An 11,942-nucleotide genomic window follows, 5' to 3' on the forward strand; every position below is an offset into this window, starting at 1 on the left:
CTGCGCTCTCATCTAAAGTTGCATTGTCAAAGCTGTGCCTTCATTTCCACCAAAAGCAAAATCCCACCCTCTCAGGGCAAAATCATTTGAGGCTTTTGCATTGATTAAGAAAGATCTGTGTTATTCCCTTAGAACGATGGGCCCAACACCTTGTGAGTGGTGTGGGGGCAGGGAGTAAGTGCTGCTTCTCCAAGAGGCAACAAGAGGGTTGATTGAGTAACCCATTTTATAAAGACAGGAAAAAGTCATAGCAAAGCTGATCACTGCAAGTTGCTTCCAGTCCCCCTGGGAACTGAAGTAGATGAGCTACACATCTTTGAAAAACGAGATTAATTATGGAAATAGCGCGTCACCCTTAAGCAGAGTGGCACTGAAATACAGTGAGAGCTGAAGGCAAAAGGTAAGAGCACCTTGGTGTGCTTTCACTGTGTGCTGGTGGGGGCTTTTTTTTTTTTTTTTTTTTTTTTTTTTTATTTAATACATTCAGTAGTTAAGCTTACATTCTATGAAGCTCTGGCTGTGCACTACTTAGTTGATATTAAGAGGAGCAGTTGAAAAATATGTCCCTGATTCTGGCTGTGTTTACGTCTCTGAGTAAGTTTGTGGAAACTTGAGGGCAGAGCTGCTCAAGGGAAGCTGACCAACAGGGCCATCACCATCTGGGCTGGGTTTATGGGCTTGCACCAAAACACAGGGGGAGCATTCCTGTGAGATGCACTAATGCGAGACACTCGCTGCCCTTGATGAGCTTTCCATCATCCCCAGAAACATTGGTCATTTTTCTCTCCAGAGAGCACAGCAGAGAGCAGCTGTCCAAATATTGGCAATGGCTCCGCAGTCAATGAGGATTTCCAGTCACAGAGATACCAAACTGAGTCTCTGATGAGCAAAGAGGTGAGCACAGGGCTTTTCCTTGGGTGAAAGGAAGCTGCAGTACTCCATGAGGTCAGGAAGGCAAGAATTCTTTCTCAACTATGAATTCTTTCCTAGTCGCGTTGTCAGGGAAAGGCATGGATCGTGCTCCCTGCCCTTACTCTCTTATCTAGTACATAACAGAGAGGAAAGTCAGGCTAGTTTACACAGCTTTTCAGCAAGCCTCAGTGGCTAAAGGACTCCTCAGGTGCTACGGCTGGTAGCTGTGCAAAAGGCTGCTATAAATGATGTGGAAAGCCAGGGTGATCCAGGCAATCCTGGCATTGAGGGATAATAGCAGTGTGCTTGTGCTGTGGCAAGTTTAGTCCATAAAAGAGAAGATGAAGGCTCCAATTCTGTGTTGATGAAGGTTATTCGTTGTCTATGCTGGGTGCATGAAATCTTTTCCACAGCTCGGGTAACAACATGCAAAACCTTCTGTGTCTGCAGTGCAGCCATTGCACCAGGGTGGTGATGGCAGGTTTCTAAAGAAACACTTCCACTCCCTGTAGAAACGTGCTTCATGTAACCTAAGCTGGGGCAGTATGCTCTTCCCTGGGGATGTTTTAGGGAGGCTGTTTGATTTGCAAGAGAGAATTGAAGCTCAGCAATCACTGCCCAGGTCAGTCAAGATGATGATGGGAGCTGAGGAGGAAAAGGAATGTCTCATCAGGTGTAACTGAGGGCACTGTATTAGCTTGAAACTCTGGTATTTACCCTATTTGATCATTGTAAGCCATCAGTGGTGAAACAAATTTCCAGAGCAAACGAGGCTGATTGTATATAATTATTCACATTGATTTTTGGTTTTGTTTTTACCAGGCTCCATGCGCCTTCCCACTTTATCACAGGAGAACAGCCCAGCTCTAAAACAAATCCATTTTCCTTGTGGACAGATTGGTGTGGTGGCTGCCTTTACACAGTTGCTTTCCCCTTTTTCCAATCCTACTGTCTTTCCTTGGGCCGTGCAACCAGACAGATTGCCCTACATACAGAAGTCCTCCCCATTAAAATCAGAAGCAAAAGCAGTATGCTCCCACTTCATGTTTTAGCTTTGACTAAAAATTTTAATTTTTATTAAAATCTTTAATCTTAATAAATTTAATTTTAATAAAAATTGTAATTTTATTACTTTTTTTTTAATTATTTTTATTTTATTTGCATTCCAGTTTTAGGCATTGGATTGGGCTGCCCAGGGAGGTGGTTGAGCCACCATCCCTGGATGTCTTTAAAAGACGTTTAGATGTAGAGCTCAGTGATAAGGGGTTAGTAGAGGATTGGTTAGTGTTAGGTCAGAGGTTGGACTCGGTGATCTTGAAAGTCTCTTCCAACCTAGATGATTCTGTGATTCTGTGGTTTTATTGCAATAAAGGCAGTGTTTTAATGCAGAGGTGTTCCAGTGGGACACCAGAGTTGGTGGATCCCCACTCACATGGTGTCCCACTGCTGGCTGTGTGTGAGCCCTCCTCCCATGGCCCTCCGTGCTAAGAGGGAACTCGGTGGCTACTCGTGAATATTACTTCTGACTACTACATGAGTGGTGCCAATGGGTAACAGTAATTTCCAGTTTCCAGAGGATTAGAGGGAGTACGTAGGATGCCACTCATACACTCAATTTTACAAAAATCCTGTAAATCTCCTTGTAAAATCAGAGGCTCATGAGGCAGCCTCCCTTTCAATGCTAACACGAGTGTATTTTAGGTTTAAGGGAATCAGAAGTGATAACATCCCGTTTTAGTGCCGGTGACTGTTCTCTGAGGCCTGTCTCCATGGGGTTCAGCAGTACTCTCTGTCTTGAACTTCTGATTCACCATACAGTTGAGGCATGCTGGGGTTTTTCTCTCCCATGTGATCTATTCAAAGTGGCGTTACAGAGGCCGTGGATGTTGAAGAGAAATAAGATGACAATTGGATCACTTTGTACTGTCATCTGCGTGCAAAGAAGCAGTGACCTTTCCGTGCTTTGAACTCAGCATCTTAGTGTAGATTAAGGAGAATGACTCATGCTCTCCCGTGTCATTTGTACCTTTTATGTGGCACTGATCTGCTTTAGGCTCCAACTGCTGCTACCAAAACCCCTTTTTAGTCCTCACGGCACAGAGCCGTTTGGAAAGTTCATATAGCAAAATGCTGAGCAAAATTCTTCAGATCATTGGCCTTGCATAGTCTGGGGACAAAGATGGAAAGAGAAAGATGAAAAATGAGAAGTGATTTGATAGTTTACCCAGCATGTAGATACTCCCCCTGGAAATTAACATTCAGGTACAATAGCATATGGAATAAATACTCTTCAAAATTAAAACCACTTCTTATTACCAACTAGGTCACATTCTCAGCAACCGTTCCGCAATACGTAAATATCAGCAGTGATTGCTTTAGAATAGATATAATTATATATTCAACAGAATGCATAATTTTTCCCAATGAACCATAGTTAATTTTATCTGAAAATTAGTAATTACCATTTTGGTGTTAATTACAGAGTACTAAATACATCTTCAGTGTTAAAAGATAAACTTCTCTCTGTCTCATAGACCCCAAGTCAATTGCAGAATAACTAATGTCACTTTGTGGTTTTAAAGTTAAATATATATATATATATATATAAATATATATATATAAATATATATATATAAAAATATATATATCTTTTATATATATATATAAAAGATATCATTGAAAATGAAGGATAGTGTTTAGATTAGGACCTTGGGCAACTAGAGTCATCTTTCACTTAGCTCTACATACTGGACTTCACTTGCATGGCATTTTGCTCTTACGTGCATGGGTGTTCTGTGGCTGTCCATGAGAGATCTGGGTCTGGGGGGAGACCGGAGGGAAGAGGACAGGAGTATCATCCATGGTCTTTGTTCTGGTTTCACACACTTTCTTCTGCACTTCTACCTCTCTGCACTTTATGGAGGTGGCCTAGACCTGGTAGGGAACCTTGCAGGAGTTAACATGAGGTCTGAAAGTGAATGGATGGTCTCAGTGAACCATTTTATGGAGTCGAAAGTTTGTGAGTGAAGAAGAATAAGCTAACATCTCTGAGGACTGATGTGTGTTATACAGAAAAACATACAAGCTGGTATGAATTTCCTCCAATGTGGAGTCCACCTGGTTTTATCCTCCCCCTCCCTTATGAATCTGCAAAATGTGCATGGGAAACTCTGACAACCTCCCCTCCAAGGGAGGGAGAGAAAAATCCCACCTCCTGGTGTCTGGGTCACAATAAAATGATCCTGGAGAAGGCATTCTTCCACAAGCTTCATTCCAACATGTTTAGGCTCAGAAATGCACTTGAATTTGGCCAAAGATGTTGTGTTCAGTCTAGCAGGCTTGGGTATAAACATTTACTGAAGTGCTTTGCTGAGTTACTGCTGTGCTGTGAGGTAAGGAGCATGTGGGCTAGAGAGGCCACTTTGCTGTCTTTGGGAGGAGCTGACTCAAAGGTATGGATTATCCAACATTTTCATTAGGACCAGTGGGGAGGTTTGAATTCGGAATAGTTTGCAAATGAAGAAACCAGACGGGGGCAATATGCATACCCAAGGAACATTAGTATTCGACTTCAGAGCAACTTCTGTGTGACCATATACGTGCTCATTGCAATATCCTGAAAATAATTGCATACATATGTATGTTGGCCCCACCCTCCGGCAGTATCAATAGACTTAACCCGAGTTTTATGTTGAGTTGCAAATTAACGGAATAGACTTTATTTCTAGAGTGCTGAACACATGGCTGCCGTCCAACAACTTCAGCATGGCACCCACCCAAGAAATCGCTCCAAGGCAGCCTAATCAGGACAGGATTCCTGGCAAAAGCACATTCTGGGACAAGGCTCTCTCTCTTTTTCCAAAGTAGAAAACTCCTTTGATGGCAGTCACAGAGAGCATTTAAGAACATTCTCAGGTGCCTTTTTTTTTTTTTTTTTTTTTTTTTTTTTTTCAAACTGAAAATCAGACTCAAAGTGCAGGGAAGGAAAATTGCAGGGCTCATTTTAACACTTTTCCTGGATCCAGCTGGACAGAGGAGGTTGAGTAACAGCCAGCTGATTTCATTTTAGTTCTCGTTTTTTCACTTCTGTCAATAGGGAAAAGCTCATAACTTACTACAGAAGGTTTTAATTCTGCTCTGTAAACATGAATGGTGCCTAAGACTTAAACAGTGTCAGAAAGCTGAGTTAGATTCTCTCATAATGGGCTACCCAGCTTTAGTTGTTCACTAATATACATAGCAAAATGGTGGTTTGGGTTTGGTGGTGGTGCTTTTTTTTGTTTGTTTGTTTGTTTTTGTTTGGTTTGGTTAGGTTTTTGGTTTTCCCCACTACATTTTATTACTTCTCTACTGTTCTTCTTGCCTTGCACGGTCCAGTTCTAGCAAATGGCTATACTCAGAGTTGAGGTTTGTGGCAAAAATGGGATGTGTTGGAGAAGAGTGACTCAGTAACTCAGTAGTGGTATAACTTACTCAGCGTGCCCAGCAGCTCAGTGGTGTGGTGCAAACAGACTGCAGGAGATGGCTGTGTGAGCTATGACGGCTGCTACAGCCCTGCAGGTTCTTCACCGGTTGATAGCAGAAGTGGGGATGAGCCGCAAAGGCCTCCATCAGCTCTGTGAAGTGTGGGTTTAGAAGGAAGGAGTGGTTTCAGGTCTGCTGATAATGGAAACGCTTCGCCTCCTTCTGACTTCGCAACCAGACAAACACATTAAACCTGCCAGAAATGTGACATTCAGAAATAAAAAAGCATCAGCCATCCTGGCCAGCTGAGTGACAGCACTCCAGGAAAGCCCAACCAGGCTGAGGATGCAACGGAAGAACATGAAAAATAACAAGATCAAATTCGATATTAAATCTTGGCTTTAGAAAGTTAATTTGACATCTCAAACTAAAAAACATATTAAAATAAAAAAAAAAAATCCAAACATCTATTCCAAACACGAACATTTTCCCCTTGTTTTCAGCCCAGACACTGAATTTTTGGAAACACATGAGCATGTGATTAGAAATAAAAAAGTAGGACGTATTAGTCACACATATATACTCATTCTCCATTTTGAGAGATGAAAAAGTAAGTAAACCTGTCAGGTATTAGTTATCATTTTGTCTTTCGTCTATTGCATACATAAGATAGGTTGAAGAGCATGTATTTTTAAGACAAAGATCTCTCTTAGGACTCTTGTTATCTCATTCTAGTTATCTTGAATATCATGCTCAGCAAGAAAAAAAATAATACCATTTCAAGAGAGGAACGTAATAAAACTTTTTATTAGAGCTATATTAAATGTGGGCTACTGTCATAGGTAGATTTGGATTCTTACTTTTTGTATGTTTTATTTTAAATCAAGTTCAGGCCAAACTGAAGTGTTTCTTAGCTGTCTACAGCATTAATTCTGGCCTCCCATATTCAAAGGCAATAACTTCTTGTTATTTAAAAGATGAAAAAGCCAAAGGTACACCAAATATCATGTGAACTTGGCAGAAAAAAATGACCCAGCACCGTCAAAAAAGTTATTGAAACTGCAGTTCGGGAAATGATTCCTAAAAAGCAAGGGCACTTCTAACAGACCTTGGGCATTTGCTGCTTGGTGTCCACCTTGAAAAGGACACAGAAATTGTTTCAAGTTGTGCCTTGCAATGGGATGATGCCATGAGGAGCAGGGAGGTGACTGCCCAGGACCCTGGTGGTAGGATTTATTTCATTAAAATGAGTTCCAGCAGCAAAGTTAGAAACCAGTAGCCACTAGAAGAAGGGGAGATCTCTAGAGAGAGCAAACGCTGCTGTGTAGAGAATTTATTAGCAGCAGGCATAGACGCCTGTATCAGCACTTCACCGGTGGATAAATCAGTGGGTTTGCTAATGATGTTTCAGTTCTCTTGGTTGAATTGGATTTCTAAAACAAAAAAGCAGCTGCAGGCTGAATTGCTTTATATGACAAGAGAATAATGACTAACCAATCCTGAACACCCAGGGTTTCTGTATATACAGGATAATTTAGCTTCCTTTATTGTTATTATTTTATATGCAAATGAAATTATCAATGGCTTTATCTAATCACTTCCTGGATCACATTTATTCCCAAGTTTGTGCCTGTTTCTGTGTGAGAGAAATGCCTTCCTCATGTTTTAGCCAGGGTTTCACACTACATCTTAGTCCTGCTGGAGCCTGTGGGAGTTTTGGTACATTACAGATACAACGTGTTCAGAGGACACTGGAATTGAACAGAAAATACTGGAATTGCCTGTGGTTATGAGAGTGCTATTATTTCGAAACAGGGCCCATTACCTTATGCTATTATCTGCATGTTACGTGTGCTGCGTTTTGCATATTTGATGCTTTCTTCACATGAGTATCAAGTTCCTTTAGCAGCAGTGTTTTGGAGACGATCTGGCCATGTGCCCTCGTCAGCCTCTTGCTAGGTTGTTCTCTGGGGCTCCAGCCAGTAAATCCCCATGGGCTTTAAGCTCTAAATAGGCTACTGCTCCCCCTCCTAAGGATCACGCTGAGCTGAAGCAGTTCCTGCTGCAAAAGTGGGAAACAGGATGCCAGCTGGCAAAGAGGGCTGAAAAGGGAGAAGAAAAGAGATAAAATGATTCTTAAATTGAGAAACTGCCTTAGCAACATCCTCATTTGCCGGGTGGGAATAGATCATGGTTGCTTGGTTGGTCTTTCAAATGGCTGTGCTCCTAAATTACAATTATGGCTTTTCCATTGAAGAGATGGAGTTGACAGAGATGTACTGTTGAGACACACTGCAAATTAAACAGATGGATTGTGAAGCCCAAGCTCTGTATCCAGTAATTCCTCCCACTAAGGGGAAAATCTTTCAAAAGCTTCCCCTGGTGCTCAACAGGATCTTGGTGGCTTCATTGCACCGCGACAGTAGAAAGGCTTTGGTCAGTAGCTAACACAAGCGGGATATTTACTCCAGGTGGCATCTGCCCAGAGCTGGCTTGGCAGCAGCGCCCTTCCCACCACTGGCATGGCAGGGAGTGTTTTGTGGTTTAACCAGGACGAGAGGAGAGGGTGATCCTCTCTCAGCCAGGTCAGGGCTGGATCTGCTGAGCAGGTGCTGAGGGCAATGCTGTGGTAAGGGTCTTGGCACCCTGATTTCAGCATTTTTTCTGGTCATCTGGATTAGTCCTTCTCTCTTGCTCTGCTGGCTGCTGGGTGTCTGTGCAGCATTTCGTCCCCTACCTGTGGGAGATGGACAGGAGTGCAGGAGCTGAGAGACTTTTGGCTGCCGAAAGCGTGTGTTGGGGTGGAGGGATACAAGCTAAGTCAGAGCTGGGAGAGAAATTTGGTGAAATAGAATATGAGAGAGAAAGAGGAAAACACAAGTGAGCTGAAAACGACAGGGGGGAAGAAAAAACCTGGAAACTGTTCAGCAGGGTCCTCAGAGATCTGAAGTATGAGGGACATTGGCAGAAAAAATGCATTGCAGTGCATATCCATTTAATTGCAGGTAGCTTTGTGGCGATGGCAGCAGTGGGAGAGGCAGTGTAGGTGTTTTTCCTACGCTGAGCGTGCATTCACATGTTATTTCAAGCGCCGCTACCTAAAACCATTCAACATTTTAAAGGTTGCCTAGTTAAGGAGTATAATAAAATAATCCGATTTTATTTCTGGAAACCAAGAAATGAAAATAACATTGGAAAATCAGCAAACTCAGCACTTTTTGTCACTTCTTCATGATTATTTTTATAACCTTGGGCATTCTATTAGAAAAAAAAAAAAATCCACATTGTAGCTGAGGTCCTGTTGTATGCTTTCTAGCATCATGGTGGTTCTACATCACTTCACACCTCAAAAGCCTGGCACTAAGGGACTTACACTAGCTAAATAAAATTGTTCAATTACCACTTTTTAATATGGCATTTTAAAGTTTCAACAGTATGAACTATTGGCATGTTTTATTCCAGTAGGATGTGACACCTTGGGCTGAGCTGAACAACTCTGTTAAGCAGAGGGGGACTATGACACTGCAGTCTATGCGTTGAATGACAATTTTCACAATGTAACACAAGCCACTAGAGCAGTTAATTATTATCAATGAATTTACTCCACACACACACATACACACACAAAAAAAAAAAAAAAAAAAAAAAAAAAAGTTTGGTTATAGCCGTGCTGTAGAAAGAAATTTAATTTTGCTAGACTTGAATAATGTAGGTAACACTAAGAGACTAAAAGAGCTGTGGAAGGGAAAGGACTACCCAAAGGCAGCAATTTTTTCACCTTCCAAACAAGATTTAAGTGTTGTTGACAGGGAAAGTATAGGACATCTTCCCAGAGCAGGTCTGTGCCATAAAACACGCTTGGGAAGGGCAAAGACGGGCTTTTCTTTAGAAGCACTATGTTGAAGCACTTCTGCACTCCACAGCTACTTGCTCATGCTCTAATACCGGAGGTGCAGGTGACCTGGAGAGGGACCGTCTCAACAGAACAAGCGAAGGAGGGAGCACCAAGCGCTGATTTTGTCAGTAGTTCTCTCTGTTGCCTTTGGTGGTAGAGGAGAACAGCTACTCTACCAGGAGGATGTTCTCTGTCACAGTGCAGCTGTTCGTTCTGGCGTGTTCCTGAAATGAACTCCTCACCTGCTGCACAGCCTGCTGCCATGGGACCCGGTCCCATCACACACACTCAGCATCGTGGCTTTCAGAGCAAGAGCAAGCCATGGAATAAGGTGTACGGCTTGCATGTTTTGAGTTCAACAGCCAGCAGAAAAGATAAAGTAACAAAGACCTGGCATTCAACTCCCCTTTAGGCCGTGACCTCAGTTTGGCTGCAGGGCTCCTCAGAGGAGGTGCTAAGGAAGGTCTTTACATGTGTCCCTGGAGGTGCCTGGGGCTGTGGAATCCAACCAGGACCGAAATCTGCCATGGCACTGCTGAGACCTAGCGAGTGTAACCCCATGGCAGAGCAGTGCAAATGAAAACCACATTGTACTCAGCAAGACTGAGTAAAACAAACACTTTCTGGTGACCTGTCAGGGTGCAGGGTGATCTGGCCTTACTGGAAAACCTTAATTTATCAACAGATATGTAGAAATGTGATAAAATATAATGAATAGAAATACCTCCCCAGAGATTGTGTCATTTATGTGATACCTATTGTTTTGTTTGCTTTTGTTTTACAGTCCAGTTCAGATTTATATCCTGCAGTCTTGTAGAGAATCCACCAAACGGCTGTATTTCGAGTGCATTGCAGCCTAACTGGCTGAAGTTTTAGCTCAACCCCACCACTTTTTGCATGGAAGGAAGGTAGTGGGATAGGAGCCATCAGCCATTACTCAATCACTTCATGTAATATGTTGCAGACGAGAAGTGTGCCCTTTGATGAGTTACTTCTTAAGTAAAAACATACTTCAAGCATTTACTTCTGTCACAACAGTAACTCCTTTCCTTCCACTCGGGGTGGGGGATATCACAGCACCACAATCTATCCAAAAAGAAGCCAAGGTACATAACCTGTAACTCCGTTCTGAGTTTTGGAACTAACAAAGGACAACTTAATCCGAACTTGTAGCACTCGTATTCTGTTGTGCACTGCAAATATGAAGCAGGCCATGCAGACTAAACGAGTGGGAGTGGGGGTGGCAGGAAATGGAATTTGTTTCAAAGTGGAGCCTAATTAGTTTCTGAAATGGATTAGATGATGTGGTTGCTGGAGGTAACAAAAACTAGACACGATGACCCAGGAGATCTTTTCCCGTCCAATGCAAAGGAAGAGAGTATAGCTTAGTAATGTGAGTCAAAATCTATGAAACACAAGGGCATGGGCTTTGTCTTGCTGGATGCTTGTACATGGCTAGACCAAAAGGGTTGAGCAGTTGAATCTTGGGCCTCCACTTCCTGCCACTGTTCACACCAAAGCAAAGGGTATGGACCAGAATCTCCTTAGTATGCTCCTCGGGACAGCGTCTACAAGCTTGCAAACTCAGAAACTAACTTTTACAGAAAAAGTAGGAATGAAGAAAATAATTAGAAAACCTGGGATAAACCCCTTCATAGGTTTGCCTAAAAAAGCATGTCTTGTATATGCAGCAAGAATAAAAAAGCACATTTTTCTGTATGATTTGTAATAGAGAAAGCTAGCTCAACATGCCTAATGGAAGCAGTGCAAGGGGATTGTTTTTATACCAAAGCAGTAAAAGCCCCTGAAGGCTGCAAGTACTGTGAAATGTGCTCATACATCCTCTCATAGTGGTGGCAACATTAACTTATGAATGCTTAGGTCTGTGGAGTTTGCCACCTCTGTAGATCTGCTCATCCGATTGGACAAGTGAGTGCTTCCCTCAAGCCTTTTCACTACAAATAAGCTTTAAACAGCTTTCTAAGAGGGCTCTTCGCACTCAGCTCCTTTTGACTTACAGCTAGGGAGTGATCACACAGCTGAGAGCTGCTGGAAGACCCAAAGTGGCAGTGAGCTTTGGTGGAGCTGAACCACTGGGGTGATTTCTGTAGCTAGGAAAAGGAAAAGACGTGTGGGACAGCTGAAAGAGGTTTCTCATGACTGGTATTTCATCTTGATCTTCAGTATAAGCACAAGGGAAGATTCTGAAAATCACAATAAAACAGGTAAGAGGTCTCATCACCCAACAGCAGCTGTCTAGAGGACAGTATAAGAGAAGTCCATGAATAAAGCACGTTTTTTTTAATCCCTTCCCAGCATCCAGTAAGGTGTAGCCTTGCATCGTCCCAGCACAAGGGTTTAACTCCATATTTAACAGCCCTTGATAGAGTCTTGCCTCAGAGCTTTACTGAACCCAGAATTTGGTGAACTGTTACTTTATTTAAAATGAGGTTTAAAAATTGAGGACTAGTCAGAAACTAGTCTTTGGAAAGACTAGTTTGGAAACTAGAAAAAAAAGACTTTGGAAACTAGAGACTTTGGAAAGCAGCCCTATCAATCCTTTCCATTCTTCTTTTCCCTTCTTCTTCACAATGGTATTTCTTTGGGGTGGGTGTATACAGCATTCATGGGGATAGCAATTTTGTCTATTTTGGCCTTTCAAAAGGCTTTG

The 11,942-nt window shown here is 42.4% G+C and overlaps 1 long non-coding RNA gene across 2 annotated transcripts in view; it reads left to right on the top strand.

Annotated features, from left to right (window-relative positions):
• LOC311431053 overlaps window positions 1-11,942 on the top strand; it is a 15,761-nt gene continuing 3,819 nt past the window's right edge. The window contains exons 1-2 of one of the 2 annotated variants that reach the window (XR_014689210.1): window positions 1-400; window positions 791-894. This is a non-coding gene — a long non-coding RNA (uncharacterized lncRNA). The remainder of the gene's footprint in view (window positions 401-790; window positions 895-11,942) is intronic. The other variant, XR_014689211.1, reaches the window with a different exon arrangement.

The sequence above is a fragment of the Aythya ferina genome (genome assembly GCF_964211825.1).
Source record: "Aythya ferina genome assembly, chromosome: 1".
NCBI classification, from domain to species: domain Eukaryota; kingdom Metazoa; phylum Chordata; class Aves; order Anseriformes; family Anatidae; genus Aythya; species Aythya ferina.